Consider the following 21,771-nt stretch of genomic DNA (forward strand, 5'->3'; position numbering starts at 1 on the left):
GTGAGCACTCCACAGACATGTATGTGTTTAGACAAGTCATGAGTTCCTGTGTTGACCATTACCCAGTGTACAAGTCCAAGAATTCAAGTGCAATCCCTCTCATACTAAAATTATCTGTATATCTACCTTAATTAGAGGTGTGCAGTTGTCATCATCACAGGCGTTAATGTTACAGTTCCTTTCTATTAGAAGAGTTACCACCCCCAGCTGGCCATATGCACACGCATAGTGCAGTGCAGTTCTGTGAAAATAAGAGAACCTTTCAGAAAATAGTGGAGACCTATGTCAGAGCTCATTTATCCATATAATATTTAAAATTAAATAATGTCTAATTGATTTTTTTCCTAAAGGAAAATGATTTCTTTCTTCATTCCTTTCAATTCTGGGGACATAAGACAAGGCCCGCCCCATTCAGGGCAAATGCTCTATCATGACAACACTCATGCATGGAGTAGCCTGTTTGAATAAAAGAAGAGCGCCCAGTAGATTTAATTCAGCTTGGATTTGGATCTTTCTCTAATCTGTTGCCTGCTATGGCTTTCTGTGAGCTCCATAACTCAATTTCATCATCCACAGGATGGGTATTAAACATAGTAGATATCTTCCCTGGCACTGCTATACTGCTTCAATTTTAATTCTGGACAAAGCATGTACGAGTGTTTCCAGCACCTGACAGCTCAGTGTTTGGTGGTTACAATAAAGACTAGTATTCCTACTGCTTACAATAAAGTGAAATAATAGAATTGTACCTACTATGCAGGCATATAAAGATTACGGTGGGGGGGGGGGCGTGCGCTAATTTTACCTAGTGTGTGGAAGTCAGAGGAAAACTCGTGGAATTCTCAGGCACTATGTAGGTTCCAGGAAAGGAGCTCAATTTGTCAGGGTTGGCAGCAATCACCTCCAGCTGCTGAATCAATCTCTTGTGCTCAAAGATTATATATTTAGATAAGTGTATTTTTAGCAGCAGAAGACTCCGATATGTTGTTCAGAATGGAATGATCTTGAAGGCTCCCTTAGAGTGGTCTTTAATTCACAATTTTGTTTCTATGACATCGGAATTGCATTTACAATGTGTGATATTTATAACTAACAGCATTTTTCAATTTTTCTTAGCATACAAAACAAAAATTGAACACACCCTCCCTCACCAAACCTTATTCATTGGTATAAGGCATCATGGATTGTATGCTGACACAAAAGAGAATAAATATTCCCAGGTCTTCCCCCAGTTCTACTCATGAACGGTGGACATGATGTAACCTGGGCTATTTTCTATACTATGTCCATACCAAGAGTGCTCAGATACCTCAACTTTAAAGCTACACTTAATACATAAGACAACCTTAAGGAGTATCCAAATTCTCAAGTCTTTCCCAAAACTCTCTTCCTGGAACTTATGGATACGATTTGACCTAGCTGTTTAGGTTTGGGAGAAATGTCAGGCCTAGGAGTTGAGGGCTTTTCATTGATCGGTTCTCTACAGTTGAAGCGAAAAGGCAGGACCTCACTAGCCTTTTCTTGGTGAGCACGTTGGACAGTAGATCTACACTACTTCCTGCCTCCCTCTCACAACTACACGTTGAAAGTTGATACTTGAACACTAATCCCTCCATTGCACAGCAAAACTCTCCCAAGTTGGCCCCACCTGTCACCAAGAATCCCTTCATCTTCTGCTATTATTCACTCCCAAGTTCTCTTACCTGTTCTTCTTGTCTGTGTCATTCACACCGTTTACCCCGTTTGTGAGGAAATGCTCCACAGTAGCTACAGCGCCGACACTCGCAGCCCGATGGATCTGTCCCACCGCACAGTATCCGCTGAGGTATCTCGGCACTGACCGGCTATCACCACTAGCACATCCAAAGCCCAGGCAGGCAGCCCACAGGCGAGTAGAGGAATGGCCAGGCGCCGGGCCCCTCTTCCTAGACCATATGTTCTTCCTCATAGCGAGGCCACTAGGTTGGTGGGTCAGTGTAGGTCAGCCACCCATTCTGTGGTCAGGCAACGCGGCTAAGCCACGTGCGTGTTCACGGGTGCACATTTCAGCAAGGTTTCCAACCAAAAAGGCTTGCAGTTCTGCTTCTGCCAACTGCGTACCTAGCCGCTGAGCTCAAGTTCACTCTTCAGTGTGCGCGTGCACACCTCAACGACTGTTCCAGCAAGGAAGGGTTCAGTTTCTGCAATGCCACTAAAGGCAACTTAGAGAGGACCTACCTCAGACAGGAGCCTAGCCAGCCTTGCACCCTGCCTTGTAACGCATCTCCCCAGCGGACCTGTGTGGCCTTTGGTGACGGCTAGGGTCCTTCACAACACTACAGTTCTCTCTCCTGCCCCAAACAAGTGATTCCAAGTTAACAGTGCAGCCCTGTGGTTCAAAATGATATTTGTTATTACTACTCCAGAATAAACCAACTCTTGGGAGATGGAAACAGAAAGATCAGGAGTTGTCCTTCATGACATAGGAGTTCGAGGCCAGCCTGGGACACATGAAAAACATCCTGACCCTGACTTGACTCCAGGTCCAAGGCTTGAAATCGCACCAATCCCTGAGTTGGCTACAGAATCAGGTTGCACAATCCCTCAGCACAGAATACTACCAATCCCTGAGGTTTCTGCGTTCAAAATGCCACCAATCCTTGAACAAAAGAGATGCCACCAATCCCTGGGCTTGCCACAGAATCAGACCACCAAAATCCACCAATCCCAAACCACCCTGGAAAACTCTGCCCCCCCTCCCCGCCCCAAGAAATCCTATATAAAGTCCGTACCCTATTTAGTTTGCTGCTGTTTCTCACTGGAGGAAGCCGCCATGAAGGATTCTTCTTTCTCAATAAATCTCTTGACTGAGGTTTGTTGCGCTGTTTGACATTTTCTCTAGAGCAGAGTCCAGCTATAACAACTTTCGCCTGAGTTGAGTGGAGCAGATCAGAACCGTAATATTTTCTCAGGGGAAAAATCCCCTGACACAGCAGAGTTGTTACATTAGGGAAACGTTTTCCTGGAGCAGAAATGTAAACTGCTATGCTTACAATGACTTGGTTGTATTCCTAGGCTACCAACTGCCAGGACGTTTTTCCATTTGAGCTGCAATGCTGACAAAAATTATGTTGGGAAAGGAAATACTGGTTGGCTGGAGTGAATTCTACCTCCCGCCCCACCCAAAAGCTGGAGAAGCAAAAGAGGTGTTTGTTAAGACAAAATTTCTATGTTGTGTAATTGGTATTTTATGAATTATTATATCATTATGACATATATCATTATCATATAATAAATTCAAACTGATTTTTTCTTTTTAGCATTTCATTTTTCTGTAGGGTTTACATGGGATGTTTTGCAGAAGTAAAATGACTTAAACCAACATGCTTATTTATTTCCCTCTATAATATAGACATTTTAAAAAATGGATGACCTTTTTCTGCCTTTTGTTATTGGTTTTCTTCTGTAGGAGGGTTTTTTTCTGTCTCTCCTGTCAGCTCCCAAATCACAACATGGAGACCTGAAAGCTCAGCCAATAGCTTAGACTTGTTTCTAACTAGCTCTTATAACTTAAGTCAACCCATTTCTATGAATTTACTTTCTGTCTAATGGCTTTATTGCCTTTACTCTGTATGCCCATGCTGCTTCCTCTGAGTCCTGCCGTCTCCTCTTGACTCTGCCCTTTTTCTTCCCAGCATTCTCTCTGCCCTGAAAATCCTAACTATCGGTCATTCAGCTTTTTATTAAACTAATCCTAGTGACAAAACTTTATATACAAAAAGATTATTCTGCAACAATTTTTTGTTGTTTTCCTTGAGGTTTTGGTTATGTTTTGTTTCATTTGTTTTTGTTTTTATTTTTGAGACAAGTTCTTGAATTCAATGCGTAGCCCACGCTGGTCTGAAACTTTTGGCAGTCCTCCAGCCTCAGCCTCCCATATGCTATGTGTATAAACGTACCCCCCTATGCATGCATTTTTACCCTCTGGTACTAGGGCTGTGCCTTATACACGGTGGACAAGTACTAAGCTACTAAACCACACTTTTAATAAGTACCCTTATGAAAATTTTGCAGTCATGCACTTAGGAGGCAGAAGCAGGCAACTCTTTGAGTTCAAATCCTGTCTGGTCTATAGAGTGAGTTCCAGGCCAGTCAGGGTTACACATAGAAATCCTGCTTGCTGTTGGGGGTTGGGCTGACAAAGATCTTTACTTTTTCAGATAACTTTGAGTAAATTATATTAAAATCTGTAATCTTAGCTCTGAAGAGGCAAAGGTGAGATCAATGTAAATCTAAAATCAGCCTGGTCTTCACAGCATCTTCCCAGTGTCTCACAGTACTGAAGACAGAAAAAGAATTCAAAATACCATTGTGCTTAGGAGTTTTTGTTTGCTTGCTTGCTTTGTTTCAAGACAGTGTTTCTCTGTGTAACCTTAGCTGTCTGGAACTTGCTCTGTAGACCAAGCTGGCCTCAAACTCAGAAATGCGCCAGCCTCTGTCTCCCAAGTAGCAATTTTTATTAATGAGCCTGTTGCTCTTAACTGTAGTCTCTCTTTACCTGTATTTGAATATGTCAGTGACAGAAACAGTAGTTATTCATTTTCATCTCAAATCTCAATAAATGTTTTGGGGTTGAGTGCCGGAAAGGCAAAGTTGTAACCCACCTAAAAATATTTATAGTTTGATATGAAATTAACTTTTCGACTATGATCTAAACCCATTTCATGTTGCCCTTAAATTTTTATTTTCTTCAATTTTTACTTCCATCCTTTTGATGTGTGTGCCTGATGGCATGTGGGTACAGCATGTACGTGTGTGTATATATGTGGGTGGAGAACAGAGGACCACTGTCTTAGTTAGGTTTTCTCTTGCTGTGATGAAACACCATGACCAAAAGGCAAGTTGGGGAAAAAAGGATTTATTTGGCTTATACTTCAGCATTGCTGTTCATCACTGAAGGAAATCAGGAAAGAAACTCAAACAGGGCAGGATCCTAGAGATAAGAACTGATGCAGAGGCCATGGAGGGGAACTGCTTACTGACTTGCTTCTCATAGCTTGTTCATCCCACCTTTTTTTTTCTTTTTTTTTTTTTTTTTTTGGTTTTTAGAGACAGGGTTTCTCTGTAGCTTTGGTGCCTGTCCCGGAACTAGCTCTTGTAGACCAGGCTGGCCTCAAACTCCCAGAGATCCGCTTGCCTCTGCCTCCCGAGTGCTGGTATTAAAGGCGTGCGCCACCACCGCCCGGCTCATCCCACCTTCTTATAGAACCCAAGACCTGCAGTCCTGGGATGGCACCACCCACCATGGACTGGGACCTCCCCCAGTGATCACCAACTAAGAAAATGTCTTCCAGTTGGAATTCAAGGAGACACCTCCTCAGCTAAGGCTTCTTCCTTTCTCGTGACTTTAGCTGTGTCAGGTTGACCCAAAATCACCCAATCAGCAACATTATGTGTCATCCTCAGGAATGTCACCTCCTTTGAGAAAGGATCTCTCACTGGTCTGGAACTCCTCAATTAGGCTGGACTGGCTAGCCAGTGAGTCTTACGTATCCTGTTTCCTCCTTCCCCCGTTCTGGGATTACAAATGCACATCAGCATATCTGGCATTTTTATATGAATTCTAGGGGTTGCATTTATGTCCTCTGTTTGCAAAGTATTGACTGAGTCACCCCCTCCATCCCTACTTCTATTGTTTGAGTTAAGGGTATTGACTACTGGGTATTTGTCTACAATTTAAATCCTCTTCTGCAATGTAAGTGGTTGTGTTTAGAATCATCAGCTCCTGTGTGTGTGTGTGTGTGTGTGTGTGTGTGTGTGTGTGTGTGTGTATGTGTGTGTGTGTGTGTGTGTGTATGTGTGTGTGTGTATGTGTGTGTGTGTGTATGTGTGTGTGTGTGTGTGTGTGTGTGTGTGTGTGTGTGTGTATGTGTGTGTGTGTCTTTCTCCATCAGCCTTTCTGTATTGTGTCATCCTAATTTGTCTGCATTGTCTGCGGTCTGATATGTCACCAGAGTAATTCTTACCATTTCTGGGGATAATTTCTAAATAAGTACTTAAATATTAAAAATATAAGAAACACAAAACATGTTGGTCAACCATCAAACATTCTTTTCAGAACTATCTCAGTCAAGTGGTTTTTCACTTCTTTAGTGCAACCAAGTAGCAAACAATCTCAGACCTTGTGAGCTCCAGTAATTTCCAGTCCAGCTAGACTATAGAACCCCCAGAAAATCTAAACAAAACCCTCCAGAGCTAGGTTGAGTAAACTCAAGCACCCATTAAGATATATATCAAAACTTACTCTAGATTCAGGATGAGTAAGACCCAAGAAAGCAGAAAAAAATGTACACAGGGCACCCATTTCTGTCTTTGAATCCTTATCCACCCAACTGTTGTGTGAGTTCCTCTATTATCTACCCTCTATAGAATAAAAGTAGAAAACGCAAACATCCTTTTGTTTTGAGATATATGATCAGATTATGAACCCCAAGTTTTTGTTTGTATTAATTAAATAAAGTCAACCTTGGGTCAGGATGCTGAACCAGCAACTAGTTGACAGGAAGTAATCACAGAGTCAGAGGGAGTCTGGGAAACTGATAGAGAGACACACAGGAAGTAGTAGGGAGGGATTTTGAGAATGGTGGTCCTTTTTGGTTTGAAGTGATGGAAGAGAAGCACTCTTTCTGAAACACTGGGCAAGAGGGAAGGTCAGCTAGCTGCTCCTCAACCTCTCTGAGCTAGCCAGTTTTCACCCCGGCCTCTGACTCCCAAGTCTTTATTGGTAAATAGGACAGTAGAGATTTAGTGAAAAACTACATTTGGTGCTGGGTACTTGTGGTGCACACCTTTAATATCAGCACTTGGGAGGCAGAGGCAAGAGTATCTCAGTGAGTTCGTGGCCAGCCTGATCTACGAAGCAAGTTCTAGGACAGCCAGAACTGTTACACAGAGGAACCAAGTCCCAGGAAAAAAAATATATTTGGGGGACTGGAGAGATGGCTCAGAGGTTAAGAGCACTGCCTGCTCTTCCAAAGGTCCTGAGTTCAATTCCCAGCATCCACATGGTGGCTCACAAGCACCCTGATGAGATCTGGTGCCCTCTTCTGGCCTGCAGAGACACATACAGGCAGAACTCTATACATGATAAATAAATAAATCATTTTAAAAAATGAAATATATATATATATTTATATATATATATATTTGGTACAGAAGCAGAAGGTGAATCCAGCAGGATGTAGAAGTAACTGAGTAGCTGCAGTTACTGACTGAAACAGCAGTAGATTCGGTTCAGCCTCTGTGCCAGCAGAAAAACAACATCCACTGGCCTCGAGTTCCAGCCAGAAAGCTACAACCACTTCATATGAATCAGAGATTGAACAATATAAGGCATAAGACCATAAACACATAGTAGTGTTTTATGGTATAAACTGTAATTACTAAGAACTGTAATGTAGGAGGTCACACAAAAATTGATGCTAAAAGGATAAAGGCTCAAATAGTCCATTTGTTCAAGTATTTTCTGAGTGACCACTAACTGCCAGATGGCTTTGCAGGTCCTGAGATTGAGCTGAGAGTGGCGGAGAGGGTCACTGCTTACAGGAAGTTTCTATCGCCGTGGCATGATTTAGCTTAACAAGTACATAAGAAGGTGATGAGAAAAATACCAGAAAATTAAGTGCAATGAACAATATACATGAGCACTCACATGAAGAAAATCTAGTATGGACAGTTTTGACCAGAATGGTCCAGGATGACTTCTGGGAAGTAACCTGCATTGAAGAACCAGCTCTGCGAGCAAGGAAATGCTTTCCAAACAAACAGTAGAAATGTCCTGAGGGGAAACTGGATCTGATGCTTCTGGTATGTTTTGGATTTATTTTCTATTTGTTTGTTTTAATTTGGTTGCCGTTTGTCTTGGTTAGTGTTTTTATTGCTGTGAAGAGACACCATGACCACAGCAACTCTTATAAAGAAACATTCAATGGGGGCGGGGTGGGGCTCACAGTTTTAGAGGTTCAGTCCATTATCATCATGGTGGGGAGCATGGTGGCAGGCAGGCAGGTGTGATGCTGGAGCTGATAGTCCTTACATGTTGATAGACAGGAAACAGGAAGTCGATTGACTATCACACTGAGAAAAAGACCTCAAAGCCTGCCCCCACAGTAACACACTTCCTCCAACAAGGCCACAGCTCCTATTAGTGCACTTCCTTTGGGGGTCATTTTCTTTCAAACCACCACACTGCTATTATTATTTTTCTAAGACAAGGGCTCAGGTAGTCCAGGATGATTTTGAACTCCTGATCCACTTACCTCTACAAACCTGATTTTGTTTTTTAAGAAATAGGGTATGAGAGCCCCAGTGGCTAGAGTATAGAAGCCAGGAAGAAATGTGGTGCTAGATTATAGAGTTGGAGGAAGACCTGGGACAATCTCACAGAGTCCTGTAACTCTGATATACAACAGTTATTTGACATCTGTGACACATTTCACACTGTCACTATTCACATCACAACAGTAATTACATGGCAAGTGCCACAGAAGGCACCTATAACAGGAAATGGTATTACGTATTTAAGGCACATTAAAATATGCAGAGCTCAGAGCACAAACACACAATGAAAGGAAATTTCCTGCTATTATTCACAGTCATGGTGTTAAAACTGTACAAAGCATGACTCTTCAGGAGACTGGAGTTGTTGTAATAGGGGCGTCCCCAGCACCCCGCCCGCACGGCTAGCTTTACCCGAAATAATTACACGGAAACTGTATTCTTTTAAACACTGCTTTGGCCCATTCCTATCTAGCCTCTTCTAGGCTAATTCTCACATATTAATTTAGCCCATTTCTAATCATCTGTGTAGCGCCCCTAGGTGCGCTTACCGGGAAGATTCTAGCCTAAGTCCATCCTGGGTCAGAGCTTCATAGCGTGCGTCTTCCCTGGAGCAGGTAGCATGGCGTCTCTCTCTGAGGTGTCTGCTCCGGAGAGGAGAGCTGTGGAGTCTGAGCTCACTTCCTCTTCCTCCCGGCATTCTGTTCTGTTTACTCCACCCACCTAAGGGTGGGCCTATCCAATGGGCCTAGCAGTTTCTTTATTGCTTAGCTAATGAAATCAACAGATTGATATATGACACTCCCACATCATGGAGTGATCTTCTTGCTCAAGTGTCAACTAGAAATCAGCAAGACAAGAAGATTCCATGTAGAAGGGGGCAGCAACATTCCAGCAAGTTTCTTAGGTGTCACTGTACCAGGAATGAATCCAGAGCAATGGACCAGTGAAGACACTTGTCTGACTATGGATTAGGAGGCAAGGGAAGGACAAGCTCAAAGGTGGGCCCTATAAGTCACAGAGGTCACCTGCAGCCCCTGACGAATGTTCCACAGAGGAAGTAGCTTCTCAGGCTGCAAGGCTCATGATAATTCTAACTTTCATTTATTCTTTGAAAATTTAATATAATATATATTGATGAATTAAATTAATGACCATATTGATGGATATGTTAATATAATATTTATTGATCTTATCCCTCTCCATTTCCCAGATCCTCCCCACCACTTACCCACCCAGCTTCCTATTCTCTCTGTCTCTGTGTGTGTGTCTCTTTCTATGTGTCTCTATGACTGCCTCTCCATCAAGTTCATTTTGTATTGTCCAATTGCTCCTGTGTATAGGGCCCTTCCTAGTGTATGGTCAATATACCCTAAGCAGCCAAATGCCAAGAGTTCTTCAGTTAGGGATGAAATTTTTGTCCTCTATCCTGGAATTTTGTCTGGTCAAACTAGTATAAGTCTTGTACATACTGCCACATCTCTGTGAGTTCATATGTGTATCTGCCCTATTGTTTCTGAAAAACATTGTTTCCTTGAAGTCATCTACTACCTTTGGCTCTTCCAACCCCTCTAACCCCCTTTTCACATGAATCCCTGAGCCTTGAGGGGAGAGATATGATATAGAAACTCCATTCGAGTTAGAGCATTCTGATGTCTCTTACTTTCTGCACATTGGTTAGATATGTTTTTATGTTAATTGCCGTTTACTGCAAAATGAAGCTTCTTTCATGGGGTTGATGATGCACTGGTCTTTGGGTATAACAAAAAGTCATTAGAAATTGCCGAGTCGTGGTGGTGGTACATGCCTTTAATCCGAGCAATCAGGAGGCAGGCAGCCTGATCTCTGAGTCTGAGGCCAGCCAGGATAGCCAGAACGACACAGAAAAACTCTGTCTCAAAAAAAAAAAAAAAAATAAGAGGAAGAGGAGGAAAAAGAAGAAGAAGAAAAGAAGGAGTTGCTACCACAAAGCCATTTAGCAGTTTAAGGGTTTGCTCATGCAAACAAAAAAGACTAGAGATACACAGTATAGCAGGTTCCAATGAACAAAACCTCAAAAGAGGTTACAGTGTGTTTAACAATGTTCATAGGCATAAATAGTAATAAAAATAAATAAATAATAGTTTAAAATATAAAGTCTTTAAAAAGAGTAAAGTAAGCCGGGCGGTGGTGGCGCACGCCTTTAATCCCAGCACTCGGGAGGCAGAGGCAGGCGGATCTCTGTGAGTTCGAGACCAGCCTGGTCTACAAGAGCTAGTTCCAGGACAGGCTCCAAAACCACAAAGAAACCCTGTCTTGAAAAACCAAAAAAAATAAAAAATAAAAAAAATAAAAAGAGTAAAGTAAAAAATATTAAGTCACATAGAGAAAGGAAATACACAGAGTCTGGATCCTACATATTATTGTGTTGTCTCTAAATTTTTTGATTGCTGATAAGCAAGCAACAGCTGTTGAAAGACATTTGATTGTAGAAACCAATAAATTAAACTTATATTTTAAAAATGTCTTAATGTCAAAATGTAAGTCAAAAAAATATGTTACACTGGGGGAGAAGTTATGCTTTTGTTTCCACCGAAAACAGAAGACTATGGGATCATTCAAGGTTGATAGAGATCTGATTTCAATCCTGGCTAGAGACATAAAGAAATAAACCTTAAACAACTACAAGACAGGTGACATATATTTTACCTGCTCAAACATAAAATAAAAAATCTTCTTTGACTGGCTTGTATATAACACAAAGTCCATATTGTGTTAATGCAAATATGTATGTTACCTTTGAAAGTTTATGTGTTTTAAGAGCAAGAAAACAAGATACCATTGAAAACATGTAGCCTTTCAGAGTACCTCTCTTACAGTTTCCTCAGAGTTGTGAATCCAGAACAGTTTCAAGGCTGTTGGCTGAGATGCTCTAGATTCAAAGACTATTCTAGGTGGGACTTGACTGTTTTCCTAATTTTCTCAGGGTTTCCCAAAAATTCCAGCACTCCCAGATAACAGGAAGCAGTCTAGAGAACACAATACCCACATTCCCAAGAGGTGGGTTGGGTGATCTTTTGGTCATTCGGTGAAATATAGATGTTTATTGTTATTCAGAGGGGTTGGTTATAAATTGTTATTGATTGTGGTAAGAAAAAAAAACTGAACAAAGGAGATTATATCAAGGATCTCTTTCTGAGGAGAAAAGGGGGGATATTGTATAAAAATGATGAGATAAGACCCATTCCCCCATGACCTCAGCAGCTCCCTGAAACATAGACTACACAGAGTGGACCAAGAGGTGAGTGACCCAGCTGGACCACCCAGTCGCTAAGCCCTATGTCGCAGAGTAAAACTCCAGGCCCATCTGCCACTAGCACTAGCCGGCTAGCGGGCAAACTTCCTGCAGACAGGCTGCTCCAACACCCCTATCAGACCCCATAATCTACAAGTCCCATGCCACCCCCAAACCCACTTATGCCTGGAGACCTCAGAAGCTCCCTGAGACACAGACAGTGACTACACGGAGCAGACCAAGAGTGACTCCCTGAGACACAGACCACCCATTACAAGGATTGGACCAAGGGGCAAAGACACTGCCTACGTCCACTGGAGGAAGAGATGGGTAGGAGCCAATACAAGAATATATTCAACAACCTAAGAAGCAATAATGGCAATACCAGAACCTAGTGGTCCTACAACAGGAAGACCTGAACATCCTAACCCAGAAGAAACAGAAGAAGACGACCTTAAATATAAACTTTATGAAGACGATAGACCCTTAAAGAGAAAATTAAATTTTCCCTTTTAAAAAAATGGATGCTCAATCATACTATAAGGACATTTGCTTGACTATGTTCATAGCAACATTACTCATAATAGCCAGAACCTAGAAACAACCTAGATGCCCCTCAACAAAAGAATAGACAAGAAAATGTGGTACATTTATACAATGGAGTACTACTCAGTGGCTTAGAAAAAAATGATTCTCCACAGGATCAGGTACACGGGAGTGACTGCTGAGGGAACAGGTCTGAGCCAGAGACCTCTGTGGAAGGGGGCCCAAGCCAGGGACCTCTGTGGGAGGGGGCCCAAGCCAGGGACCTCTGTGGGAGGGGGCCCAAGCCAGGGACCTCTGTGGGAGTAGGACCAAGTCAGAGACCTCTGTGGGAGGGGGCCCAAGTCAGAGACCTCTGTGGGAGTAGGACCAAGCCAGGGACCTCTGTGGGAGGGGGCCCAAGCCAGGGACCTCTGTGGGAGGGGGCCCAAGCCAGGGACATCTACAAGAACAGGCCTGAGCCGGTGATCTCTGCCAGAGTAGGCCTGAGTCAGCAACCTCTACTGAAACAGGCCCAAGGCAGCAACCCCCACAGGAGCAGGCCTGAGCCAGTGACTTTTACTGGAACAGGCCCAAGGCAGCACCCTCTATAGAAGCAGGCCTGACCCAGAGACAAGGGAACAACCGATGAGGGAGCAGGCCCAAGTCAGAGACCTCTGTGGGTCCAGGACCAAGCCAGGAACCTCTGTGGGAGTAGGACCAAGCCAGGGACATCTATTGGAACAGGCCTGAGCCAGTGACCTCTGCCAGAGCAGGCCCAAGACAGTGACGTTCACAGGAGCAGCGACCACCAAGGGATCAGGCCTGAGCCAGAGACCTCTGCAGAACCAGGCATGAATCAGCAACCTCTGCCAAAGCAGGCCTGAGCCAGCAACCTCTGTTGGAGTAGGCCCAAGGCAGTGACCTCAGCAGGAGCCGCTTCAAGCAAGCAAACTACATGGGAGCAGGCCCAAAGAATCTCCGAGATTACAGAGCAACCTCTAGGAACACCAAGTGACCTCCAGGGTAAATGGAATTGTGGCCCTGACTGTACCATGAGGAGCAACCATCTGAGCCTTAGATCCACTGGCCCCTGGAAGATTGGTCACCAGAGACACAGCCCAACGTACGCCAATCAGAGGAAAAGTAGATAAGGTAAGAACACACTCAACTCCACAAAGAGCAATGTGACACCAATAAAAACTAGTGGCTTCACAATAGCCAGACATGAACAACTAAATATAGATGAAGCAGAAATACAAAATAACTTTAGGAGAATGTTTGAGGCCCTTAAAGAGGAAATGAAAATTTTCCCCAAAGAAATGGAGGAAAAGACAAACGAAAAATTTGAGGAAATAAACAAATTCCTTTTTTAAAAAACAAGAAAAAGCAATCAAATAGATAAAAGAAATTGTTCGAGATTTGAAATTATTGAGACTTGAAAATTGTTGGTACCGTTTGGAGTCCTGGCCTCCAGCTGCTCTCCCCTGCTAGTGACCTTTACTTGGCCTTTTGATTTGAGCTACCGAAAGCTGTGTCCAGCTCTGCTTCCTGAGCACGTGTTGCCTTGGCCTTGACTGAGAATCAGGATGAGGTTTTCACCTGCTGGCCCACCTGCCTGTGTTGGGCATATAAGCCTCCATGGTACTATTCAATAAAGGGCTTCTTTACCAGTGACTAGAGGTGTGTGTCTTTCGATCTCCAGCTCCTTGCCCAAGGCTCACAAGTGGTCCTGTAGTTTAGGCGCCGAAATACAGGAGCAGTACCGTATTGTCATGTAGTGTAGGCGGGCACTACACAAAACGGAAATAATAAAGAAAACACAAACCGAGGGAATTATAGAAATGAAAATTATGAGAAAACGATCAGGAACCACAAATGCAAGCATAAACAGCAAAATACAGAGATAGAAGAAAGAAATCTCAAGCGCTGAAGATACAATAGAGCAAATAGACTCGTGGATCAAAGAAAACATTAAATCTAACAAAAGCTTAACACAAAATATTCAGGAAATATAGGACACCATGAAAAGACCAAACTTAAGAATATTAGGTATAGAAGAAGGAAAAGAAGTCCAACTCAAAATCACAGAAAATATATTCAACAAAATCATAGAAGAAAACTTTCCCAACCTAAAGAAAGACATGCATATGAAGTTACAAGAGCTTACAGAAAACCAAACAGACTGGATCAAAAAAGGTCCGCTCACCACATAATAATCAAAACACTAAACATACAGAATTAAAAAGAATATTAAGAGCTGCAAAGGAAAAAGTCTGAGTAACAAATAAAGGCAGACCTATAGAATTACACCTGACTTCTCAATGGAAACAATGAAAGCCAGAAAGTCCTTTATACAGACATTAAGAGACCATGGATGCCCAGACCTCTATATCCAGCAAAACTTTCAATCACCATAGAAGGACAAAACAAGATATTCCTTGACAGAAGCAGATTTAACCAGTACCTAGCCACAAACCCAACCCTACACAAACTACTAGAAGGAAAACGCCAAACCAAGGAAGTTGGCTTCATCCACAAAAACAGGCAAATCCTAAAGAAAGGAAAAACATACACAATAGTATCACTAACCAGAACAACAAAAAAAAAACCCTAAAATAACAGGAGATAGCAATCACTGGTCATTAATATCCCTTAATATAAATGGACTCAAATCACCTATAAAAAGACATAGGCTAACAGATTGAGTATGAAAACAGAATCCATCTTTCTGCTGCATACAAGAAACATACTTCAACCTCAAAGACAGACATCGCCTCAGAGTAAAGGATTGGGAAAAGGTTTTCCAATCAAATAGACCTAAGAAACAAGCTGGTGTAGCTATCCTAATATCTAACAAAATAGATTTCAAACTAAAACCAAACAAAAGCAACAAAGAAGGGCATTTTATATTACTCACAGGAAAAACTATCAAGAGGAAATCTCAATACTGAAGTCTATGCCCCAAATAAAAGGGTACCCTCATATGAAAAAAAAGCACTTCTAAAGCTTAAATCACACATTAGACCCCACACACTAATAGTGGGAGACTTTAGCACCCCACTCTCACCACTGGACAGGTCTGTCAGACAGAAAATTAACAGAGAAATAAAGGAACTAACAGATGTTATGACTCAAATTGACTTAACAGACATTGAGCATTCTATCCAAACATAAAAGAATATACCTTCTCAGCACCTCATGGAACCTTCTCAAAAATTGATGACATACTAAGTAAACCTCAACAGAAACAAAAATAATTGTAATAACCCCATGTATCTTATCGGCTCACCATGGCTTAAAATTAGAATTCAACAGCACCATTAATTCCATAAAGCCCACAAACACATGGAAATTAAACAATGCTCACCTGAATCACCAATGGGTAAAGGAAGAAATAAAGGAAGAAATTAAAGACTTCCTAAAATTCAATGAAAATGACCACACAATGTACCAAAATTATGGGACACTGTGAAAGCAGTGTTAAGAGGAAAGTACACAGCACTAAACACCTCCATAAAGAAGCTGGAAAAGTCCCCACACTAGTGAGTTAACAGAACACCTGAAAACTCTAGAATAGAACAAAAAGAAGAAAACTCACACAGGAGGATTAGATGGCAGGAAATGATCAAATTGAGAGCTGAAATCAACAAAGAAAACAATACGAAGAATCATTGAAACAAAGAATCAGCTCTTCGAGAAAATCAACAAAATAGACAAACTTTTATCCAAACTAACCAAAAGGAACAGAGAGAATAACCAAATTAACAAAATTAGAAATAAAAAGATGGATATAACAACAGACAAGGAGGAAATCCAGAGAATCATCAGATCATACTTCAAAAACCTATACTCCACAAAATTGGAAAACTTAAAGGAAATAGACAACTTTTTGGATAAATATCACTTACCAAAATTAAATCAAGACCAAAAAAAGCAAACTAAATAGACATATAATGCTAAAGAAATAGAAACAGTCATTAAAAGTCTCCCAACCAAAAAAAAGGTCAGGACCAGATGGTTTCAGCACAGAATTCTAGAAGATTTTCAAAGAACTAAAACCAATACTCCTCAAATTGTTCCACACAATAGAAACAGAAGGAACATTGCCAAACTCTTTTGATGAGGCTACAATTGCCCTGATACCCAAATCACACTAAGACATTACTTAGAAAGAGAATTACAGACCGATTTCACTCATGAACATTGATGAAAAAATACTCAATAAAATACTGGCAAACCGAATCCAAGAACACATTAGAAAAGTCATCCACCACGATCAAGTTGGCTTTATCCCAGAGATTCCGAGATGGTTCAACATATGAAAATCTGTCAATATAATCCACTATATAAACAAACTGAAAAAACACATAATCACCTCATTAGATGCTGAAAAAGCCTTCAACAAAATACAACATCCCTTTATGATTAAGGTCATGGAGAGAGCAGGGATACAAGGAACATATCTAAACATAATAAAGGCAATATACAGCAAGCCAACAACCAACATTAAGCTAAATAGAAAGAAACTCAAAGTTATTCCACTGAAATCAGGAACAAGACAGGTTGACCACTATCTCCATATCTATTCAATGTAGTTCTTGAGGTTCTAGCTAGAGCAATAAGACAACAAAAAGAGATCAAGGGGATGCAAATCAGAAAAGAAGTCAAACACACACACACTCTCTCTCCATATATGTGTGTGTGTGTGTGTGTGTGTGTGTGTATTAAAATAGAGAGAAAGAGAGAGATCTAAACCTCTCAAAAATCAAATAAGTGTGAAGAGATGGTTCGGTGACTAAAAACACTTCCTACTCTTGCAGAGGACCCCAGTTGGTTCCCATAACCCACACCATGTAGTTCACAACCTCCTGTAACTCCAACTTCAGGAGTTCAATTGCCTCTCCTGGAACCTGCATACATGGAACACACATTCACACATACATACATGCTTATAAATAAAAATAAATCTTCTAAAAATTATTTTATGTATATGAGTATTTTGCTTGCATGTATATCTGCATACCATATTCAGAGGACAAAGAAGGTATAGCATCCCCTGGAACTGGTTTGGGTTGTACTTCAGGTACTGGGAACTGATCCCGGGTCTTCTGCAAGAGCACCAAATACTGTGAACCACTGAACCTGGCCCCAAAATAAACCTTTAAACACAAAAACCAAATGTCATGGTGGACAGCTTTAACCCTAACACTCCAGAGGCAGAGGCAGGTGGATCTCTATAAATTTGAGGTCATCCAGAGCTGCATAGTGAGGCCCTGTCTAAAAGCAAAACAATAACAGCAATAAAATGAACCAATCAAAAACCTAAAATAAATAAAAATCAAACAAATAAAAGGGAGAAGGAATAGAGCTAAACTAAAAACTGCCATGAACTTTGTGCAAACCGGGAAGCTTTATAAACTTTCTGGGTCTCCTGTATTCTGACTGTGATATCCCCACCCTGTTTGTGCATAAAGGATGCTTATGTCAGAAGTGTGGTTTCTATGCCTTCAGAGGAATTCAAGTTCCAGAGTTGGGAGCTGTGCAGCCTAGTTTGGGACCAGTATTATCAGTGCTTGTTTAATGGATATCTCCAGATGAGACAAAGCCCACAGGGACAGTCTCACTCAGCAAAGGCCAGTGAGCTTTGGGACAGTGCAGAATACTGATAGGACCACGTGGCCTGAATGCTCTTCTCTTTCTTAATATTGATGTTTCTCAGATATTTCCTGTCCTGGTCACCTGTTTCCAAATACCCAGCAGCTGCTTCCGAAATTACCACACAGAGGCTTATTTTATAAGTTATAAATGCTTGGCCAATAGCTCAGGCTTATTACTAACTAACTCTTAGAACTTAAAGAAACCCATTTCTATTACTCTATATATTGTCACATGACTCATGATTTTACCTGTCTTCTACCATGTTTTGCTTCCTGGGCAGCTGGCTGGCATCTCTCTTGACTCCACTCTCTTTCTTCCCATCATTCTCAATTTGGTTTTCCCACCTAACTTCCTGCCAGTTACCGGCTTGTCAGCTTTTTATTAACCAAGGAGAGTAATACATATTCAGAGTGTAGAAAAGAATTGTTCCACAGTAATTCTCTTGACAGCTTTCACGTCATTTTGTGAATCTTGCATAGGAGAGATATCCTCATTCCTAGAAATCCCATTTTTTTTCCTCGAATATTTTCTTCTAAAATTCTTTGGAAGTTGATGCTTCTCGGGGTTCTTGAGTGGGGATGCCAGCTGTCACTTCAGACTAGGGAGCTGTTCAGATTCAGTGCTGATAGGATCAGAAGCAGATCACCCCTATTTCTGCAAATATGTTTTGAATAAGATTGTTTTATTTTTTTTTCAAAGTGTGTGCCACCCTTTAGTTTTGTAAAAAAGAGAATGTACCTGGATTGATATCTGGCCAAGCTAACAAAATGATAAGTGTTGTTTTGGGTTTAAAGATGTTTTGATGTAAAAGTTGAGAAAAACATATTTGGCATATTTTTTTTTGCTGGAGGTTAACATCTGAGAATGGGAAGAACTTGTTCATTAGTATGGAAAAACATTCTTGTTTTTGATGTGTAAATAAGACAGCTGGCTATTCAGATTCAGCCATTTGTGTAAAGCTCATGGGTGGTCAGGCAATTCATTTCTTCGCCAATGCCCCTTCCCTGCTTCAGGATCTGAACCCAGGTTCTGGTGGGACCGCAGCACCATGGAAGCTCTTCTTTTTCAGGTTAGTACAAGGAATTTTCACCCTTCTGCCCACCCCAAGAACTTTACACAGCCAGGGATAATCTGGAAAACCTGGGCCAGGTTGGCTTCACTCTTTCCCAGTCGTGGCCCCTTCCTTTAATCCACACCAGGGAAGTGGCTAACTAGGAGGCTGACTGGAGATAATTCCCACTAGAGAAGAGGTGGATCGTATACCACAAGGCATTTGTATGCCAATGGACTACTTGCCTTGCAGACTGACAGGCACCCTCAGCCCATTTTATAGAGGGCGAAGTGGAGATACACACACACAAAGAAAGGGAACCTGTCCACCGCAGCACAGCCAGCACCTGGCAAGTCTCCTAGGTGACTTAACAGGAAACACCTGGCTCCCTGCTTTGCTGGTCAGAACACATGGACAACTGAAATGCTTCCTGCTCTAGGAAGTCTCCTCTCAAGCCCAGTGATCTGCACCGGTCCTCCTAGCACTTGGGAAGTAAAGACAAAAGATTAGTAGCTCAAGGTCTTGACTACAGGTAAGTTTGAGAACAGCCTGGTTTACATAAGACCCTGACTCAAATAAAACAAGGAAGCCAGGAGGAAGAGACTCTGGGGCATAAGAAGCTCTGGTCCTTTCCAGGAGCTATGGGCAGCAGCACCTGGAGTTCAGGAGAAAGGACTTAGGACTTGGGAGTCAGAAGAAATACTCATACTACAAGTCTGAATCTTCCTGTCCCCATCAGATGCATGATTGGAAACCCTAATGCCCAAGATGACAGAGGGGAGAGCACCCTGGAAGTGATGAGGCCGTGGTCACCTAAGTGAGGTTTCTGCCTGTGTAGTTGATTTTGTTTCTTTGATACACGGTCTCTCTCTGTGTCCCAGGGTAGCCAGAACTCTCTAATGCTGAGAATATAGGTGTGTACCATCACAGTGGACCCCAAAGACCTAGCTGTGTCTCCTTCCCTTTCTTCTTTTTTAAAGTAAGCATATAGGGCTGGGGATGTGGCTCAGTTGGTAGAGTCTTGCTAGGCATGTGTGACAGTCTGGATTCAGCTCCCAGAATGACAAAATTAGGCGTGATAGGATATGCCTGGAATCACAGCACATGGGATGGTAAAGGCAGGAAGAGCAAGGGTTCAAAATCATTACCTATAACACAGAGTTCATGGAGACACTGTAGCGGAAGAAAGATAAGAAAGAAAGAAAGAAAGAAAGAAAGAAAGAAAGAAAGAAAGAAAGAAAGAAAGAAAGAAAGAAAGAAAGGAAGGAAGGAAGGAAGGAAGGAAGGAAGGAAGAAAGAAAGACAGGAAGAATATAAAAGATAAAAAAAAATAGCAAGATAGCTCAGTGAGTGAAGGTATCAACCAACAAACCTCGCTGCCTTTTGATCCCAGGGACTTACATGGTGAAAAGGAGAACCAACTCTGAAAGACTGTTTGCCTCTGACTTCAACACACCCACCCTGGCACCTGCCCACCCCAGTCCCAGCCCAGCAAAAAAACAAAAAAAAGTCAGTTATCTGGTATGGTAATAACAGCACTCTGGAAATGGGGACAGAAAGATCTCTGACTTTGAAGCCATCTGGTCTACACAGTAGTAAGATGGTACCTTTAAAAAGGGGAGGGGGGCTGGAGAGATGGCTCAGAGGTTAAGAGCACTGATAGTTCTTCCAGAGGTCCTGAGTTCAATTCCCAGCAACCACATGGTGGCTCACAACCATCTGTAATGAAATCTGGTGCCCTCTCCAGAGGGAACACACTGTATACAAAATAAATAAATAAATCTTTTTTTTAAAAAGGTGGGGGAGGGGGAGGGAAAGGGGTGGCTCCAGTTGCTAGTTGGCATGTGGACAGGAGAGTTGGGGCAGGCTAGACCATGCTGGTAGGCTGGTGGACCTCGAGGAGGGTGTAGGCCAAGTTTCTCCCAGAGCAGGAGGTGGGGTGCCAACTACCTTTCACCTTTTCCCTGCCTGTCTCCTCACAGTACTCAGGGCTGCTCCACTCCCTAGGCCAGCTTAGCTGATAAAGTCCTGGGAGAGGCCATTTCACTTCCTGGCTGAATGAAAAAATAATTAATTAATTAAAAAAAGGAAAAGCCTGCTCTTAGAGATGGTGGAGGAGAAAGTTTATTATAGATACAAGAGAGAGCATAGTTAGAGACAGAGACATCCGGGCAAGTCCGGAGTGGACACAACCCTGAGCAGGCCCACATAAGGAGAAGGAGGAAGGGAGAAGGGAGAGCCAGACCAGGAGACTGGTCAAGAGAGTAAAGGGTAGATAAAAAAAAAAAAAAAAAAGGCCAGGTAACCACAGTGTCTGGATTATATAGGGAAGGACAGCTGGGGGAAGGGCAGCCCAGCCCTTGGACTGCAGTTTAGGGCAGGGGGTGGGGTATGCCAGCCACACCCTGAAACGGGTAGGGACTGAGGGATCCAGAGAGAAACTGGAGGTCAGAGTCCTTTAACCATTTGTCCCTAACTCTGGCCTGGGCAACTCCCAAGGAGTTTGAACTGATTTCTCCATTAGGTGGCGCTGAAGGACTGAGCGGTGAGAATCCGGCCGCTTGACTCCAGGATAGCTGCGGAAGGGTAGAGTCTGGGCTGCAGCCCGTGCGCAGAGGTGAATCCTTAGGCAGCTACTCCCGGCTGACTCAGACCTTAACCACTCTTGTTATCAGGCTTGGGCAGCGAGGGAGAGTCGGTTCTGATCTGGAGATTCTAGGCCTTTCTTTGGAGATGCCAGGAAGTGAACTGTGGGCTTTGTTTTACTTGACTTTAAAGAATAGAGCTGACTCACAGGAATGAGGGGCTGGGGCGCCACCGCGCGCTTGTAGGGGGCGGGGGTGGGGGGGTGATCGTCCAGCACCAACAGGTCATTGGAGGAAGGCTTCTGGGGCTGTGTCCACGGCCTAACTGTGGGGTCACTGTCTGTTACCTTCTAGTTTAAAGG

This window comes from Microtus pennsylvanicus, chromosome 10, assembly GCF_037038515.1.
Source record: "Microtus pennsylvanicus isolate mMicPen1 chromosome 10, mMicPen1.hap1, whole genome shotgun sequence".
Classification (NCBI taxonomy): Eukaryota; Metazoa; Chordata; class Mammalia; order Rodentia; family Cricetidae; genus Microtus; species Microtus pennsylvanicus.